Source organism: Macaca thibetana, chromosome 4 (assembly GCF_024542745.1).
Source record: "Macaca thibetana thibetana isolate TM-01 chromosome 4, ASM2454274v1, whole genome shotgun sequence".
Taxonomy (NCBI): domain Eukaryota; kingdom Metazoa; phylum Chordata; class Mammalia; order Primates; family Cercopithecidae; genus Macaca; species Macaca thibetana.
In genome coordinates, this window is record NC_065581.1 from 122,195,886 (window position 1) to 122,214,669 (window position 18,784).

The following is an 18,784-nucleotide window of genomic DNA, read 5'->3' on the forward strand; positions in this document are numbered from 1 at the left end:
CAGGCCTGCAGCGTCACAAAGCCAGGGCAGAACATCCAGATGCTGTCATTAGGAGGCATGCGGTCTGTTAAAGCTTTAGGGTGGAAGGCCCAGGAGGATGCAGCTAGAAGAATGCAGCATCCACATTTGTGGCAACTCTCTGGGTGCTGTTGTAATTTTAACTCTTGAGTTTGTTTAATAGAAAAAATAAATAGGGCCCTGCGTGGTGGTTTACACCTTTAATCTCAGCACTTTGGGAGGCCGAGGCAGGCGGATCACCTGAGGTCAGCAGTTTGAGACCAGCCTGGCCAAAATGGTGAAACCTCATCTCTACTAATAAATAAATAAAAGTAAGTAAAAAAAAAAAAATAGGGAAAAATAAATAGGGAGGCAAAGAGGAAAGGTTTGAAGGAAAAAGGTATTGAGACTGAAGTAGAGAGACTGTTGTAATTTCATTTCATGGCTCATGTTGTTCTTGTTAAAATTACAGAAGCTCCAGGCATGGTGGCTCACGTCTATAATCCCAACACTTTGGGAGGCTGAGGTGGGTGGATTGCTTGAGGTTAGAAGTTCGAAACCAGCCTGGCCAACATGGCAAAACCCATGTACTAAAAATACAAAAATCAGCCAGGCATGGTGGTGCATGCCTGTAATCCCAGCTACTCTAGAAGCTGAAGCAGGAGAACTGCTTGAACCCAGGAGGCGGAGATTACAGAGAGCCAAGGTGGCACCACTGCACTCTAGCCTGAGCAACAGAGCAAGACTCTATCTAAAAAAAAAAAAAAAAAAAAAAAAAAAAATTACACAAGCATATTATGATTTTGAGAAGGTGTGTGAAGCTACTTTCTTTATCTGATAAGAACAGAATTTCTGTGTCTAATACTCAGATATGATCATTTGGGATATGGATTAGCTTTGCTGTCTTTACTTTGGACTCCTCTGTATCAAGGTTGGTGGTAGTTGAGTACACGTGTGATTGGAAGTTGTTTATAAGAGTCTTATTTAATCAAATAAATTAGGAAGTACTAACGTTTTCTCATCATTTAGAAATATGTGTTATATTTTTTATCATCACTGTTAATGAGAATAAAATTTGTTACTTGGAATTCACGTGCACTCAGAATTGTTGCCACTTGCAGTGTATGTAGTGTCACCATGGACACCATTCATACCTGTTGCTTCTGCTGCGGTGGCTGTCACTGTCCCTATCCAGAGCTGTACCAAGATCTGCACTCAGAAAATTTTGAGGAAAATTGTTTAATAGGGTTGGAGTGATATAACCTTTTTTTTTCATCATTCATGTATTCTGTTTTTCATATCAAGTAGATTGGTAATCCTGGAGAAGGGAGAATTAGTAATAAAACCAACAGTATATCACATATGAAACTGCTACTAAAATTTTACTTACTTGTTTCTTGACTATTAGAATAAGGGTGGGAAAGAAGTTATCAACTAATCACCTTTGAAATTATGGATGAGTGACATAAGTTAATAATTGCTTATGGCAGCATAGTTATTAACAGTACAATAGTAGAGGAAGTGCATTTAAAATATAGTTAACATACAGTAAACCAGCCTGTCACATTTATAATATGTCCATTATGCTATAGTAGAAGCCTTAGGAAAATTAAATACTATGTATATCTTTCTAGAGAAAGAATTTCCATCATAATATGGTAGTCAATTAAAACACAGTAGCTTCTTTCAATACGTAAAGGATATTTGCTTACTGTTGATTAATGTATTTAACAAATACTAATTGAGTAGCTGTTATGTGCTGGGCGCTGATCTGAGAGCTGGGGATACAGCAGAAACAGTTTCAGTCCTCATTGGAGGACCCTAATCCGTATTAATCTGACAATCATATGATGCAGAATTATAAATTAGTTGATAACTTCTTTCCTCCTCTTATAATTATAAATTATGCTTTTAAGGTGCCAGGAGAGAGGAGAACAGGAGAGGTTCATCTCTTTAATGAAGTCAGGGAAAGATTTTTCTGAGAAACGGGCATCTTGAGCCCAGATTGACTAATGGGGAGCATTAAATAAGTGAAGGGGTTGAGGGATTCTCCAGGTGGAGGGAACCGCTAGGGCACAGGCTCTGTGATTAGTGGGATCATGGTTCTAATCAAAGGCGTAAAGGAACACTGCTATGGCCGGAGCACCAAGAACAAGGCAGCTGTGCAGGGCTCAGTCCACACAGAATCTTATAAACTCAGTTTAGGATTTTGGTCTTCATCCCAACTTGAATGGAAACCCATAGAAGTTGTTCAGACATGGGGATAAAAGGATTAGATTTGCATTTTGAAATTTACTTGGACTATGTAGTAGAGCTTTGCATGGTGAACAAATTGGAGGGTGATTTCGGATCTAGAACTACTCAAGAGATCATTGCAGTAAACCAGGGAGTAGATGACTACACTGAATTAATCCACTACAGTGAATTAAAGAGGTAGAGGTGGAGAAGGGAGAAAGATTGGTGAGATTTGAGAGATTTCCAGGAGGAGAAATAGATAGGGCTTGATCGTAGATGTAGAGAGTGAAGGAGAGGAAACAGCCTGGAATGAGTCCTAAGTGTGTGGCCTGCGCGCCTGAATGGGCAGAGGCGCAATTTATTGGGATGGGGCTCACTAAGGGGAAAGCCAGGTTTAAGAGAGTGGTGATTTTTGTTTCTGGATTTGTTGAGTTTAAAGTGGCTTTGAATTATCTAAATAGAGATGCCAAGTATTCAGTTGATCATAGGAGTCTGGAGGAGGGGGTGGTCTGGAGATGGAAGTGGGTGTCATCAATGTATAGATGGTGTCTGAGTTGGAGTGGATGAGAGGGTGTAAAGAGAACAGAGACGAGAAGAGGATGTGGGGCTGACTCTGGAGAAACCCTAACTTTTACAGGCCTGATTCAAGGGAGTGATGCAACCAAGATTAAGAAAGGCTGGATAGAGGTCCGTAATAAAAGAGAGTCCAGTGTCATAGCATCTATGTGAGGAGAGATACAGTAGAGATTTTGCCAGGGCTGCTGTGATAAAGTCCCACATGCTGGGTGGCTGAAAACAAAAGACATCTATTGTCTCACAGTTCTGAAGGCTGCAAGTGTAAAGCCAAGGTGTCAACAGGGTTAGCTCTTTTGAGGGCTGTAAGGGGAAATCTGTTCTTTGCCTCTCTCCCAGCTTCTGGCCATGGTTTGCAATCCTTGTTTTTCCTGGGCTCCTCATTACTCTAGTCTCTGCCTCAGTCTTCACGTAGTATTCGCCATTTGTGTCATGTTGGATAAGGGGCCCACCCTACTACAGTGTGATGTCATCCTAACTAATTACATCTGCAAGGACCTTATTTCCAAACAAGGGTGTGTTCTGAGTTACTGGAGTTAGAACTTCAATGTATCTTTTATTATTAATATTTTTAATATTATGGTGTCCAATGAGTTTCAAATCAAGTGTTTATGGTAGCTGAGATAAATGCAAGGAGTAGGAATAGAACAAGATTAAACGGGGGAGAAATAGTGGGAAAAACAATTCTTAGAGGAGATGAGATTTGAATTGGGCCTTAAAACAAGGGGCTCAGGATTTACATTTGAGGAAAGTTGAGGTGGAAAGGGCATTACCAGAGAAGAAAACCTGCATGACGTCTTCATCTGGAAAAGTATTCACGGCCTTCAAAAAGTAGGAATCTGCTCTTTGTCACTTAGCATAAAAGAACCATGTTCTTGCTGGTTTCCCTTTGTATGGAAAGAATATTAGATATTTGTATTTGATGAAGAGCCTTTTGGCATAAGTAAGGCTGGATTGTGCATTCAGTTTATTTAGTTAACAATTATTTATTATGTACCAACTACTGTTTGCCAAGAGCTGGGGATACATCAGATTTTGAATAGTCATTTAACCTCTCCCTGCAACACTTCTGCATCAGCCATCATTTTAACACACAGTTTATGAGTGAAAGTATGTTGGTTGTCTCTTGTGACTCTGCCCATTTTCAGAGTCATAAATGTAATAGTAACTAATAATTACTGAGCAGCTTACTCAAGACCAACCACTATTCTAAATACTTGGCCTAAATTAACTAATTTAATCTTTATTGATATTTTATAAAGTAGGCTCCAAATTTCATAAACTCTAAGGTATCATCGGTTGCAAGATGGCATTTGATGTACCTCTAAGAAAGAAAAACAAATATTCCAATTTTTGAAAGATGCCATCCATAATAAGACACATTCTGATTTCAAAAATGTTAAAACATGAAAAAAAAGCATATGTCTTAGAATTGGTAGACCACTTAAATTTGATGGCACATGATTAACTGTGGCTGACATGTGAGAAAACGGAGGCACCAAGAAGGGTCTGTTGCTTGCCCAAGGTTACCTACGGATACACAGTGCAGCTCAGATTCTGCTTCAAGGGGCTGGTGCCAGAGTCCATCCCCAGTACTATGACTGCAATCTCGGAGCACATCTCTGGCACTCTTTTTTTTTTTTTTTCCATGTACTGAGAGCCTGATAATGTTTCAGGGCTCTAATTTGACTGAGTTTTGGGGTACACTGTGGTGGGAGAGACAATGTGCAAACGTGCAACTTGCTGATCTGGCTGATCAGAGACTTTGCTGGGCCAGTCTGTTAGTTTACTACTTTTTATCAATCTGGAATGTTGACAATGAAGAAATGCCACAATGGTGAGCCACGAGATGGGGTGGAGGTGAGGATGGGGCAAGAGTGGGTGACTTTTCTTGTGGAAAGTGATGCATCTTTGGCCCTGTTCTAAGTTTCACTTCCTCCAAAGGCCACATTCAGCACCCCCTGCAGTTGACTGTGCTCTCTGTGATTGTCATCAGTTGTGCTCTCACCGTGTTACTTGGTTTCATTTCCTGTGTTTTACCTTTCCTCTGGTCTATGGTGGCCCTGTAGACACCTCTTTCTTCCAAGGCTTGTGGGAAGGTGCCTAGAAACTTAGTAAAGTACGGCAATTAGATACTTAGTTAAGTATGGCAATTAGATACTTAGTTAAGTATGGCATTGAAGTTGGCAGAAGAAAGCAGTGAGCGGTGAAGTACCAGTGTGATAACTCTTCAATCCTTTTTAATATTTTCTGTCTTCATGGGGACAGCCAGTGTGTCCTGATCCATGGGTTTTCCCCTTCAAACTGGTTTATAAGTTTGTTCATACTTCAGATTCTTTGAAACTATCCAAATGATAGCATGAAGGAAATGTACGTTTTTCGTGTTTCAGAAGTCGTTGTCAGAGTGAAAGTAGAAGTTCTCATTAGCATCCCAAGGCTTGAGTTTTTGAAGATGTTGTAACAGCATGAGTAAGAATTGAATTGATAAAACTTTTTGACAAGCTCATCCTAAGCTAAGCTGTTTGGTTCCCATAGGTCACCATGAGTCCTGGTTTTGTCTCCCTGCTGTGGTAAGGGGCCATCCTCTGTGTCCTGGATGATGACAGTCTTAGTCTCCTTGTCTGTAAATTGGGGCTAACAATACCTCCAATACAGCCCAGTGCTTTTCTGATTTATGTCTGCTAAGTACATTTTCAAACCCACTTCTAAAATCATTTGATTTTTTTTTTCTTCTTATAAATGTGCAGCACAAGCAGTAATTCCATCTAAGTATCTACCTTGTAGGAATGATCACAAAACCTTACCATTCTTTAAACTCGCAGTCCCCAACCTTTTTGGCACCAGGAACCAGTTTCATGGAGGAGAATTCTTCCATGGTGTGGGGATGGTGGATGGTTTCGGGATGAAACTGTTTCACCTCAGATCATCAGACATTAGATTCTCATAGGGAGCATGCAACCTAGATTCCAAGCATGCACGGTTCACAGTTGGGTTCGCGCTCCTATGAGAATCTAATGCTGCAGCTGATCTGATAGGAGGCGGAGCTCAGGCAGTAATGCTTGTTTGCCCACCACTCCCCTCGTGCTGTGCGATGTGGTTCCTAAAAGGCCATGGACCATTACTGGTAACTGAACATGACCCACTGGCCTTGAGAAGCTGACTGTAGAGGAGATGGATGTGCTCATAGCTATCAAGCCAGGATGAAAACAACCATGAAAAGAGAGGTGTGATGAGGAGAAGGGGGAAGGGATTTCTGAGGAGAAAGATGTGAATTCTGCTAGAGGGGCTTGAGAAGACTTAGTGGGAGGGACAAAAGTTTGATCACTGTTGTTAGCATGTGTTTGGAACTAGATGTAAATAGCAATGGTTATATACACTAAGGTCTGAAGTTGTCTTTTCAGAAAGAGTGACACTCTGGAGCAGTACTCTCCCCTTGAATTGGATTGGCCGATATGGTAGCCGTTAACCACAAGTGACTTTGGGGTACTTGAAATGTGGCAGTGCAACTAAGGAACTAATTTTTAAATTTTATTTAATGTTAATTTTGTATTTAAACCTAAGCAGCCACATATGACTAGTGCCTACCATATTGGATAGCACAGCCAGAGGAAACCTACTGTCACTAACCCAGTATGAGGATTTCAGATAATTGTCTTGATCACAAATCAAATCACAAAGTCAGAGACTTTGACTGGATTTTGCTTTTCAGTATCGTTAGCCATAAGTACTAGTACTGAAACACCCGTTAGACACTAAAATACAGTAAGTAACTCATTAATTATGAAACAATGAGCGGTAAGTTAAATTAGTGATACCCTCTACACACAGACTCATGCATAGATCTACATGCATGCACACATATGCATCACAGACACACAAACACTGACACATACTTCCCCTGTTTGTTTCTTGAATTGAACAGAGGGAGAAATATGTTTTTGAATGACTTGTTGTCTCATTTCTGAGACAGTGAATTAATGATCCTTCTGCTGGGAGCAGTGTCAGGCTGAGCAGAGTCCCTGATGGAAGGAAAGGACCATTTCTGCCCTACAGTAAGAACCCTGCAAAAAAGGGTCTCAGATGATTCTTAGTTTCCTCATCTGTAAATCTCGTGATAACAATACCTCCTCCGTCTGCCTCAAAAGATAATATATGTTTGTAAAAGCTTCTTTTCAGGGAGATTTTCCCAAACCAGTATCTCATCTTTTTAATAAGCCTGCAGGGCATTTCTCTTTCTGTGTTGACTATGGTACCAAGAGATATGATTGTACATATTTTCTCCTTGATCTTAAATGCGCTATGGCAATCATCACACCTTTTTAGAGACCCACTTGAAAATTGCTACGTTTAAATTCTGCCCCAAAATTGTTTTAGAATTCTTCCTTTCTGAATCCCAACTGTATTCTGCTCAGTCCTAGGCTCTGCCCCCTCAGTAGGTTTGTCCTGTATCCACTAGACTCCCCTGAAATGTTGCTTGTGCTTATTTTTAAGTTTTTTCTTTTTTTTTTTTTTTTTTCATGTGTTTGTGCTTTGTCTTCCATATTAAAGTGGAAACTCCCTGGGTATAGGTGGCCTTTAAACTTTATTGTCTTGAACTTTTTAAACTTAATTTTATCCAGTGCATTGCAGAGGGTGGCATTCATTAAATTTTGCAGACTGGTAGTAAAATAGAGGACTTGAGTCTTTAGGGCTCAGACTGACATTTTCAGTGTGTAGTCTTTGGTTATTTAGATCAGTGGATTCAAGCTGTATCATGCACAACGGTCTTTCAAGGAGCCTTAAAAAATTCAGGCCCCCATGCTCTATGCATGTGATTCACTGGGTCTGAGGTGAGGCATAGGGAATCTGAATTTTAAGAGGCAAATTAGGTAATTCTGCTGCTGATGATCTGAGAACTAGTCTTTGAGAAACAGTGGTTTATATATTAAGATACCATCTCTACAGACTGTACTTAAAGAAGGCTTTTCTGGCAGTAGGGATCTTGCTTCTAAGCAGAAGTGTAGGTTTTTGTTGTTGTTGTTTTATTTTGTTTATTTTATTTTTATTTTTATTTTTATTTTTTGAGATGGAGTCTCGCTGTGTCATCAGACTGGAGTGCAGTGGCATGATCTTGGCTCACTGCCACCTCTGCTTCACGGGTTCAAGCAATTCTCCTGCCTCAGTCTCTCAAATAGCTGGAACTACAGGCGTGCAGCACCACACCCAGATAATTTTTGTATTTTTTAGTAGAGACGGGGTTTCACCACGTTGGCCAGGATGGTCTCAATTTCTTGACCTCATGATCTGCCCGCCTTGGCCTCCCAGAGTGCTGGGGTTACAGGCATGAGTCACTCTGCTCGGCCTGTTTTATTTATTTTAGAAGAGAATGAGAGAAGAGTGGGACATTTTGTTGGTAAAACATTTCTTTAAATTACCTTCTTAAATGGGTGGCAGGGTCAGTTGTGTAATAGAAATATCTCATCAGAAGGAAACAGATAACCCATAAAATGATTTTATCAAACTGCAATGGTAGAAAATACCTATTCAGCCTCCACTCAGAGTTTGTCCTTATATTAGGCTCAGTTTTAATAGGTTTGATGATCTGATTGGCTAGAGATTAAGAGCAGTATATGGAAGTCAAATATTGTCACTGGTAAAGGATCACATATTGACTGCAAATGTAATCACTGACAGCCTGAAAGTGAAGAAGGAAACAGATAAACTATAAAAATCAGAGGCAAGATCTTAAAGATCAAAATATAGGCCACTGGAGGAAACAAGAGTGCAGGGGTAAGCAAATTTAAGCATCTTAGTAGCTTCAGAAGCTATTACTGTGTTTCCCCCAATTTACAGTAGCTATTTATTGATCTTTCTACTCAGAATCTAAGTTCTACTAGGGCTGAGACCATGCCTGCCCCATATGATACTGTTATCTCCAGGACTTAATGTTGTACTTGACTCATAGAAGAGGCTTCATAAGTATTTTCCTAGTAAATGAAAATAATTGAATGAGTAGGTTTGCTATGGTGACCTATGTTTGTGATAATGACCCTGAGACGTTTCTGATTAAAAACAGAGGCAATTTTTTTTGCATTTTAGGTATATGTAATCTCAAAAAATGTTGGTGTATAAAGGCTTATTAAACATGCTTAACATATATTCATTCATTCCTCAGTGATCTCCTCTCTAACATTGTTGTACTCTCCCCTGCCTACTTTATATTTAAATTGTCTTAAAATCATGGGATTTAATTTTCAGATTTATAAATACTCATATATATAGATATATATGAAAATATTTTGAATCATCTGCCAATGTATACTATACCATTACTATGTAAACACAGCATCTTTTAAGGTCTTGAAAAATATTCAGATAGATTTTTGTCTATAGATAATAGAAATCTATGTATACCAATTTGAAGCTATCTCTTTCTGTACAGCTAATGCTTTTATAGTTAATTGTCCTTTAATAGATCATAAGGATTTCCTTGGATCACAATATATTTATTAAAATAGATATTTCAGCATGCATACTAATTAAGAAAATGAATGTTATGTGTTAGGCAGACACACAGGCTCCATATAGTAGAGAAAATAACGTTTAGATACCTCTAAAATGATATACCTGCTCTTCAAGTGTTTCAGATTTGTATCGTTGAAATCTGCCCTTTAGTAGACTATTCTTAACTAAAAAAGGAAAGTTATTTTTGATATTCTATAAAACAGGTTAAATTATGCTTGGTTCCTTTGCACTTTGTTTCAAAACTGTGTTTTTAATTTGTTGTGTAGAATTCGGGTTTTTTTTTTGTTTTGTTTTTGTTTTTGTTTTTGTTTTTTTGCGAGATGGTATCTTACAGAGTGGAGGAAAAGATGAGAGGAAGTCTTTTTCCATAGGTATGTATTTGATCTTAGGCAAAATTTTGAAATAGGGAAAAGTGTGTTTTTGACAGTGATATCCTACCACTTAGCACTCTTCTCAACCCACTCAACCTGAAGACACCAAGTTATCAAAATTTAGTCCTTGGTCTTTGATTGCTATAGTCCATTTCAGTCTAAACCACTCCTTTAAACTTTTCTAGTTCCTAAGTCATCTGTATTTTCTTACCAATCAAAAGTCCCAGCCAACAATTATTTGAGTACCTGTTCTGATTTTGGCAATGGGCTAGAAACTGTATAGAAATAAATGTGAACCCTAGATCATGTTCTCAGAGAGAATGCAATCTAATATTGTTAATAGCATGCATGACTAACTCATTTTACTAGAAAAGACAAATGTACAAAAAAGAGGCATAAACCAGATGAAATGAAAGTTCAGAGAAAAAGACCAGTTGCAGGAACCAGGAAACGTTTTTCTGGAAGATGTGGACCTTGAGGATTGGTTAGCATCTTTAGAAGCAGAGATGGGTTGGAAAATGGACATAATGTTACAAGTGAAAGTAGGAACACCACATATGGCTGCCCAAGAGTTGGATTTTGCAAAATCATGAGGGCACCATTCAAATAAAGTATGATATAAATGGTGGCATTAGTGAAAGTCAGGAGACAGGAAATGTACAGGGTTAAGATCTGCGAATCATAAGTAGGATAGCCTGGACCATGTTGTGATGGAACTTGAATGAAAGAGTGAAGTTGTTTTGCCCTCTTCTTTAGGTTGTTGTGCTAAAAGTCCTTTCACACCTCTCAGACTTTGAGTTTCTTTGATTTTCTGTAATTCAGTTGGTAAGAGAGAGCTGAGGAAGATTTTTGAGTAATGGAGTGGCTTGAAATTTCAGAAGACGAATGATTAGTTAGAAATACATGGGGTGAAATGAATTAAAAAGTTATTAGACTTCAGATGTGTTTAAAGTGGTTCTGCTTCTTTAAGGCCATCAAAGTACAGTTGGAGTAATACATCAAACCGGTGCTCTAGGGGAGGTCACAAGAACAGACCTTTTTGGATTGGTCCTGTGTGCAGGTCCTGTCTGTTGAATTGCCCAGTGGACAGGCTGTTGATCGCAGCTGTTTGTTTATGAGGTTTCACTCCCTTCTTGAGCTCCAGCTCCATGAATCAAGAGCCCCAAAAGGAGGCTTGTTAACAGGCTGCTGGAGTAGGGTAGAGACAAAGTAATGGGGCTCAAATTACAGAGGTGAAAAGGAAATTCATTCATTCATCAAACCTTTATCAAGTACGACTGAGGGTAAGCAGTGACTTTGTGTGCTTTGTGTATATTCAGTATCTGGTGCTATTTTATTGCTTTGACCCTTTCTCTCCCCAAATTCTCTAAAAAGTTTTAGATTTCTTCACAACAGCTGAGACTCTCTAGGGGTAACAGTAAGACTACTGGTAGTGCTAGAAGGCGACAACCCGGGGACAGCAGCAGCTGGTTTTATTTTTGGTTTTTGTCAGGTGTTTGTAAGTTGAGAACTGCCTGTATTCAGACAACGTGATTTGGTAGTGTATACTGAACTCCCATAGAAATAATGGATGTAGTACAATCACAAGGATAAAAATGAACAATCTAGCATCACATGCTAGGTAGTAAACTTTGTAAGCACTTGGGCATGGATTAATAGCTTAAAGAGTATGGATATGCTATGGACCATTCACAGTTTCATTTCATGTAGGATATAGGTCTTGCTTTGGTTACAGAGATCTGGCCATTGGTGAGCTCTCCTGTGGAGTAGTCATTGTTTTTTGGTAGGTACTGGTTGATGCATTTGGGAGATTTCATTTTGGAACTGACTGGATTCTGTAATTTATTTGTTCTTGTCAAGTTTTTAATTTATCACACAAGCAATATTATATCACCAATAAAGAAAAGATGTATAACTATCTCATAGGCTTTTACAATGTATCAACTTGATTTTTAAAATTTTTCCTTGAATAGTCTTTGATCTTTGCCCACATTCATACACTTGAAATAGTTATAATCATGATATTGATACAATCCTTACTTTCAAAATCATTTTTATAAACACTTTCATTTTGCAAATTACCATATTCTAATTTTAAAGGCTGCATATTTTAATCTAATTTAATGATCACAGTTTTCTAAAAATCCCCTTATTCCTGAATGTTCATTATTTTTTTCTTTTGGGGTTGTTTTTCAAAGGGTATAAATATTTTTTATCATACATGGTCCCCATTTTCAAATTGCTTTCCATTTTTATCATGATTGTGCCCAAGTAAAAATTCTGACTGCATTGTTGTTTTGGTTTGCATTTTAATAATAATTAATGAGATATCTTTATTAATTACATTTCTTTGTCTGGATTGACTTGGCATATCTTTTCTAATTTATTTCTTGGTTATTTTTTGAAAAGTTTCTATGAGCTTTTTATATATTTTAAATATTAATTTTTGTTACCTTATATCTACTTGGTTCTACTATTTCTCAATGTGATTTAATTATTATTTTGTTATTTTATGCAATTAATGATTTTAGCTTTATCTAATCTAGATTATCTGTTTCTGATTAGTTTTTCATGAATGCCTTCAAAATTATTTTAAAATTACAGTGATAAAAATAGTGTAGTTATCTGATTATTATTATTGTTAATTTTTTGGGAGACAGAGTCTCACTCTGTCACCCAGGCTGGAGTGCAGTGGTGCTATCTCAGCTTACTGCAACCTCTGCCTCCCAGGTTGAAGCAATTCTCCTGCCTCAGCCTCCCAAGTAGCTGGGATTACAGGCATGTGCCACCATGCCCAGCTAATTTTTGTATTTTTAGCAGAGATGGGGTTTTGCCATTTTGACCAGGCTGGTCTCGAACTCCTGACTTCCAGTAATCCGCCCCCTTTGGCCTCCCAAAGTGCTAGGATTATAGGCGTGAGCCAACGCGCCTGGACTGATTATCATTTTTTATGTTGCTTCTTGGTCTACTGTCAAGTGGCTTGGATTCTTACGGACTTGTATATTCTAAAACCATGACCAAGGTGGGGGGAATTAACAGTTTGAACCATTAGTAGTTAAAGGACCTAATATGTCATATAATTTTTTCAGATTAAATGTAGACTTATAGATTGATGGTTTAGACAGCAAATGAAAACTACATTCAGAAATTTCTGAGTACAGTGAATCTGGCTAGTAAATTAATAATTGTATTTAACCTCAGTTTTAAAAACAAAAACACTTATATTTATTAAACACTTGAAAAACACTCCATGTTTGGAAATTATTTTTTTTCCACGAGCTTTTGAGCATTTATAACACTACTTTCCAGTGTCTTGTTTTTAAACTGTAAGTAATAGTACATTTTTAAATGTGATCTCAACTCATTGGTCGTTTGCAGAAATCATTTTAGCAGGCCCCCGTATTGATTACCTAAATCATGCCTTGTTGGTTTTCTTCTTCTGAGGCTCAGATTTTATGGTATAAACAGGATGCACTTTTGGAATTTATAGTGCATTTCAAGATTTTCTTTATATTGGTTTAATTGATATTATAATTATTTTTAAATAACCTAAGTTATCTGGTAAATAGTTTATTGGTAGATGGTTGAGCAGTATCTTTCTTAACTTTAATTTAGAGATGGGAATTCAATATATCTTCCAATATTTCATACAGTAGAGGAAGAATTTAAAAAGTGAATGAAAGGTTGTTTTCCCTTAGTTTTAAAAGATAAATTGTAATATCAAAAATATTATAAAGTAAATGGGTAACCAAAATCATCAAGATAGTTAAGAAAATGGAATTAAGTTGGTTATAACAAATCATAAAAGGAGAGGAGTCATACTTGTTAGGACAAGCTTATGCTAATGACATATCAGCCTATGTTATCCCAGGTCAATAGATATGAAAACCGCAGTTTACCCAGGGTTACTTAACTGATAATAATAGTGTGAAGATAACAAATTGAACTGATACAAGTAGAAAGACTAAGAATGATCTTCGGGATAAATGAAAACAAATGGATAATAAACTGATCTTGCAGAGTAATATAGGTTATGGTGTTATGCTTTAAAATATCAGGATTGATAGAAATATTCTCGTGTTCTTTTGTTCTTTTGAAGGGTAAAAAGGGCTGTTTATCTTTTTTTGCATGTCATCAGTTTCATTGGGTTGCCTTATTTTCATTCAGAAAGAGTATGGACTAATATCCATAGTGAGGTATGATTTAGACTTGAGTGTACTAGTAGGAAATTTATCAGTTGCATGTGTGCAGTAGTGCTTGGAATGAAATGTCACTTTCATCTCTGATACTGCACCTAGTGCGTTTTCTCATAGGCTTAATTTTGCCTTTTCAAGTTTGATGTCCTGTTGTTCAACACGAACAACAGCTTTAAAGGGCGATATCTAACACATTGTTAAAGGAAATATATATGACGCTGTAACCTTTTAACTCTAGCATTGTTTTCAAAATGTTAATTACTAAGTTTTCCAGAAATGACTTTTAAAGATAAATGCATAAAAGAGATGGGTAAATAATATTTGGGGATGATAAGTGTAACAAGTGGAGAACAAAAGTAGAATGTGTGTCCTCAAATTCATCTTTGTAATTTCCCACTTTTTCATTTGGAGGTACTTGTCAAATACGAGTTGAAATTCAGACAGATCGAATTGGGTTTTTAAGTCTAAAAATGACTAGAAGTTTGGGTTTAATATTGCTATGAAGTTTTGTGTTTAGTCTGAAGTGAGCTTGCTACATCTCAGTCACTTCCTGCCTCATCCATATTCCTTAGTGTATAGCTGTGTTCCATCTCCTTGTATATATTGCAGAATGATCTGTCACTGTTAGGACACTTCAGGTGGAAAAGGTTTTCAGAGATTTATTTAAAATATCAAATTGCTACTAAGATGGAATTTTTTTAAACTTTATTTTGTTGCAATCATTTACTTTGTTTTGGTGCAATCATTAGCAATAAAGCAAGAGTGAAATGGATGAGAGAGATGAGTATCATAGACTCTAAGAAGACATGCTTATTGATAACCCTCTTTAAAAAGGAGTCCAAGAGAGCACCACCATAGTGGCGATTTCACATTTTTGTTTTGTTTTTTTTAACCTTGATATCAGAATCAGTGTGTGAAGTAATGGGAACCACCTCAACCATTTTTTTCTGCAATATGGTACCGGTATATATGCATATATGTACTGGTGCATTAATTTATGGGGTTGAGCAGGAGTTCATGATGCATTAATGTTATAACATAATTATAACATTAATATTTTGTGGATTCTTCAATACATAGCAATTAAAACAAAATGATTGTACTCCAAGTACAGAAATCAGGGAATAGTTTCAGTAGAATTTCAGCTTAAGAGATACTTACTTACATATTGAGAGTCAATCAAAGTGAAGTCTGAGCCTAGGACACTGTGTTAGTGAAATATTATGTTTATTTCAGAATTTCTTAAATTTATACTTGACAGGAAAGTTCCTGGGCTTGCAAGTGATTATTGTTGCTGTTACTAACTGGCATAGATAAGAGGGGAAATGGTGGTTTAAAGTGTACATTCAATCAGCAGCAAGGGCTGAACTATTGAAAATGTGTTCTCTGTCCAGAAAACATTTTATTTTCACATAATTGTTTAAGTGTCTCCAGTGAACATTTACAATATTTATGGGGGTATAGTGCTTGTGGTTCAGTTAGCTCAAAGTCTTAACTTCTGTGCCTGGGTAATGGTGTGTTGTATAGCAGTAATTCTGAAATTATTTATAATAAAGGAGAAAACACCAGAGAAAATACCTGTTTACTGCTTCTAGTTTTACAACAAGGGAACACTGTTAGGAGTTCCAAAGTAGCATTAGTAGTTCAATGTTGAGATATTTTGTCTCCTCACCCCCCTGTCTCTAACATCCTGTTTCATCACAAATGTTTATCATTTTACTCATTGGTTCTCCACCCGTCTTGTGGGCTGCTGTGGTTGCTGTCACCCAGCCAAGAGGCTGGGGAATGCCTGTCCACAAGCAGTAAGGGGCATGTGGCTAGGGTGCTCAGAAGGTCCTGAGCATTGTAGTATTAGCATTGTGAGGCCATTGAGATAGGGAGAGAACAAGCCTATTTAAATAGCTGCCAGAATGATCAATACAAGCACCATTGTTGCTAGTCATAGTGGAAATATACGCACTGTCTTTAGCTGAAGTGTACAACATTTGAAGATGTCATACTGAGGTGTTCTGAAAGCTTCAAAACAGAAGAAGAAAAATTCTTATCTAAATAATATTACTATCTTAAAAAGGCTGTTCTGAGTGGTTGGTTAACTGTTTTAAAGAATGGTTTGGTTTGCCTGAGAAGTTTATTTGGTATTAATTAGCTACTCACTTAAAAATATTTAATATGACACAAGATACAATGTGATAGTACCATGGCACAGTCTACTTGTTTCAGATGGAATTGACATTTTGGAAGAGTATGGACCAGGAATTTTGTGATCTGGAGTTATGGATTTGGGGGCAAAATACCACAAGGCAAAGTTCCCATCTCATCACATTTTGTTAGGAATTGTGTCACATCAACATGCCTTATCACTGGTGATGTTAACCTTAATCACTTGGTTACGGTAGACTCTGCCAGGTTTTTCCACTGTAAAGTTACTGCTTTTCTCTTTCTATATTCTATTCTTTGAAAGTCAGCCCACACCTAACTGGAGAAGAATTAAGCTTTATCTTTGAAGGGAGGAAATAGCTACATATTTTATTGACTGATTGATTGACTTTGGTATGGATTCATGGATATTTATTTTATTATTTGGGTTATCATCTAGTGCCATCACTATTTTATTCCTCATAAACTATTTTCTAATTCTTAAGATTTCATTTTGCAGAGCACTCTAGCACTAATATTGTGTGTAGCTTAGTGCAACATCTTATCCACCTTTTTTTGCCTCTCCCTCCTCCACATGTTTGCACTCTCAGTTTTGAAACCAATGGATTCAGTTTTGCTGTTCTGGTTAAGATGAAGGTCATTTTCCTAGTCAGTTGTAATGCATGCACTGTGGGAGGAGAAGTCATAATACAAAACTTCTTGTCGGCAGATTGGCGAATTTACCTGAGACATTGAGGCTCAAGATTATGAGAATGTGTGACTAGGACCAAAATCATATTTCCAGGTAGGAAATCAAAATTGTTCTATTTAACTCCTTTGCATTTGATTTTGCAGAAGTCAAATCACTGATTTCTTAGGAGATACAAAATCTGAAAAGGAGGAGCAGCATAGACATTGAGGTTGTGCTAGGAATTACTTTGTTTTTCTTTCATTAGATTATTTTATTTGATTTCCAAACAATAGGGTAATAGCTAAGTTTTGAAACAAGATCTGAGAGGAACTTGCAGAAGCATATCTATGTTTGCAAAAGTGTTCTGGATATGATTTTGATTCTTGAAACCTATTTGAAAAATAATAATCAGAATATAAATAATCTTTAGGTTTATCATATCAGAGAAAATAGGTACTGGTTATGCGACGTTTTATGTGTTTCGTAGCATATTTATTAGCTATGGATTGATTTGTGCTTTGCATTTCTCATAAACTTCCCTAGATGTGATAAGGTCACAAACTCTCTCTGTTAGAAAGGGCAGGGGTGGGGAAAACTCACACATCATGCATGCACTTAAGTTTTGACATATTGATTTACAAAGACAAGAATCAGCTTGCTAGCAGCTTCTATGAGGTAATTTTACATGGAGTAAGTAAAAAAATTAAATAGAGTTCACGCAGAATATGAAGATGAGCAACTGAAAATCTGAAATAAAAGTGGAGTTAATATTATGCAGTGATTCTTACCTCTGCTGTTAAAAGCATAAAAGCACTGTGATCCTTCCATCTGAACTACAGAGGTTTCAGCTCCATGGCAACACGAAGAACCTATTCTGTCAGAGGGTGTGTATACACAACTGCATTCAAAGCACGGGGCTGGGAGTGAGTTTGGGGGGAAAAACCCCAACCCTCCAAGACTTGCCCATGCATTTTTATGTGTGTATTATAATAAGGTCTTTGTGCAAGGAGGCCTGATAGAAGTTCACATCAGCTGCACTCTGGTCTTTTACATGATCCAGCCGCCATCCACCTCCCTTCTTTCTCCAGAAAGGAAGCCAGAAGAGGCAATTAAAGAATGTGACTGCAAGAGAAATGCTCTTCTCCCTCTCTCTTCTTGGAATGTCAACATAGTTATTGCTTTTCTGTGTGTCTCAGGGGGGCACTTGGCTGCTTCTTTCCACAGCCTTATTCCAGGGAGAGCTGTTTAATTGTAGCCTTCATGTAGAGTAGGGGCTGGCGAGAGCCATAGTCAGCTTTCTTCTCTGTGCAAGGAGTGCTTTTGGTAGGTCATCTGATGTCCCGCCTTGTACTTAAGTACCGTGTGGCCCGGGCTGACGAGGTGGCGTGGAGTGATTGGCGAAGTGGGTATTCCAGCCTAGAGTTTCTCAGCCCCTCACTCAACTCTCAGATGTCAAGTTTCTTCTCTCACTGTGCTTTGCAGCCATACTCATCTTTGTCAATTCCACCAGTCCTTTGCTTAGTTTCTTCATTCAGAACTAATAGTATCACCACTTGACTATTGATATGCCCACGTTCCTGTCCTGCATCTTAGAAGTGAAAGCACAATCTGAAAAATGTTTATTTTTGCTCTGTTCCACTTTAGCCAATCCAGGAGATAAATGGAATATTCTGCTGTATCCTGGTTAGCAATGAGAATCATCTCTATTAAGGTTTAGACCATTTTTATTTCACCGAAAACTTGAGGTTGAGTATCAGTGATTCTCTCCACTCGATTCAGAGACTAGGGATCCAGGAGATAGTCTATTCAATACAGATCTTCACCCTTTTCCTTTCACCCCTGAACTTAACCCCTGCCCAGGATCAGAGATGGCTGCGGTGGTGGCAGGAGGAGATCATTGACGAGTGGCCTGGGAGAGGAGGATGCTATGTTCCTGCGGACACACAACAGCTAAATGTTGTTTTCAGCCTTACACTTTGAGCTGCACTCTCCTAGAGTTTACAAAGATAAATGACCTATTCTTGCCTCATTGTTTCTGCCTAGATCATTCTCTTGGGATTTGCTTTTAAAAATAAATTATT

The 18,784-nt window shown here is 37.7% G+C and overlaps 1 protein-coding gene across 3 annotated transcripts in view; it reads left to right on the forward strand.

Moving 5' to 3' along the window:
* HIVEP2 (HIVEP zinc finger 2) overlaps positions 1–18,784 on the forward strand; it is a 196,717-nt gene that overhangs the window by 26,953 nt on the left and 150,980 nt on the right. The window contains exon 1 of one of the 3 annotated variants that reach the window (XM_050787316.1): positions 12,236–16,817. The exons of the other annotated variants lie outside the window; for them this stretch is intronic. The gene's annotated coding sequence lies outside the window, so the exon portion shown is untranslated. Of the gene's footprint in view, positions 1–12,235; positions 16,818–18,784 lie in introns of those variants that run through there. 3 annotated transcript variants of the gene reach the window in all.